The following is a 1843-nucleotide window of genomic DNA, read 5'->3' on the forward strand; positions in this document are numbered from 1 at the left end:
AGGGGGAGGAGGAGGGGGAGGAGGAGGAGGAGGAGGAGGAGGAGGAGGAAAAAACTGTGCCGCCCAGGGGTCCTCCAAGGCTCCAGCGCACCCGGGTGCCTGGCATGGCCTGCTACAGGTGATTCGTGGCAGTGTCGTGGACCGGCCGTGTGTCCAGCGCAGCCCCAGCGCAGCCCGGGACCTCCCGAGCCCGTAAGCCGCGGGAGCACTCGGACCCCACCGAGCCCCATCCCGCCCCGCCTGAGAGGCCATAAATATTGAGCAAAGTGACGCTATGCCAAAGGGACTCGGGGGTATACATTTGGGATGACGTCCCGGACCGTTCCGGACCGACCGGGTCCCGGCCGCAAGAAGTAAGCAGAGAGGGAGAGCGGCACAGGGGCGGGGCTGCAGCACTGTGGCGGGGCGTGGCGGGGCGTGGCGGGGTAGGCAGGTCAACCCCAACAGCAAGAACACGCTCACCCCAAAGCGATAAGGGGGCCAGGGGGGAGAGGGGTAGGGCGGGTTGTGGATGCGGCGCTGAATTCAGAGATGTGAAAAATGGACACACCACACCGTGACACAGCGGAATACCTCTCTCAAGGGAAACTCCAGGAAAAGTTTGTGTGACGCGCGCGCCTGGGTTGGCCTGGTTACACCGTGGCGATCCTTTTGTTGGAAGGGTGGAGGAAGGCCAATAATAGCAGGGGCAAAAAAAAAGACTACTTGCAGTAAATAGTCTACTTGGAGGGGGGCTGTCCTCCTGCGTGAGTCAGCCGTGAGCCGTGAGTGAGTCGATGTGGGGGATGTGGGGCCCGGCCGGCTCGGCCTGATGTTTATTTGAGCGGACGACGTGATCCCCCCGAGGCGGCTAGGCGCGCCGCCCCCTCCCCCCTGGGCAGAGCCCCCCTGCATCCAACATTGTCCACCCCCTGACCCGCCCGGGACTTCTAATCCCTCCTCTAAAGCCGCGCGATGCGCTGCACCAATCAGAAAGAGCGTTACTCTTATTCTCTTTCTTCCCGCCGCTGTCTGAATAAAAAACCCTGCCGCGCTGCCATGGGCCGGGCTGAATGCATAAGAAGACAGGGGAGGGGAGGCCGTCTAATGGGCCGGCGGCCCCGCCCGGCCCCGCCCGGCCCCGCCCTGCTCCGCCCCGCCCCGCCCGACGATAACCCGCGCCGTCAACACCAGCCGCAGCCTCCAGCGCGCTCGCCCGCCACAAGGCGGAGTGCTTTGACATCCTCGTAAGTGGCGCCAATCTTCCCCGTGCTGTGCTGCCAACTCGTTCTTTTCTCCTTTTGCAAGGTCTTGAATTTAAAATTATAGTCTCAGGAGGTGCTATTGTGTGGTGAGGCGTGTGCCGTTGCGAAGCTAAAGCCCCTGCCTGTATATGGGGACTGTATGACATAATTGTTAAAGCCCTGCAAAGCAATGCTTTCGTTGTAAATGGGTTGGCGTCAATTGCCAAATTCTAGCGTCAATTTGGCGTCCTACGAAGCCAAATCCTAAAAGACGCAAAATTTTGGCGTTCTTTTACTAGACGTCAAGAATTGGTGTCTTATGACGCCAAAATTTGGCGTTCTATAGAGGACGCCAATATTTTGTTGTCATAAGACACTAACCCATTTACAGTGTTGTGATACAAAGCATCTCCTGTGGATGCTTTGTGATACAAATCATTTGGATGCTTTGTCATACAAACCATTTGGATGCTTTGTCATACAAACCATTTGGATGCTTTCATACAAACCATTTCGATGTTTTTTAATATAAAGGATTTCTTTTGTAGCTTACAAAGCAATTGCTTTTCAGCGAAAGAAGGACTTGCAAAATGCTTTGTATTACAAAGCATCTAACTAGC

Source organism: Frankliniella occidentalis, unplaced genomic scaffold, assembly GCF_000697945.3.
Source record: "Frankliniella occidentalis isolate FOCC.00 unplaced genomic scaffold, Focc_3.1 Scaffold36, whole genome shotgun sequence".
NCBI lineage: Eukaryota > Metazoa > Arthropoda > Insecta > Thysanoptera > Thripidae > Frankliniella > Frankliniella occidentalis.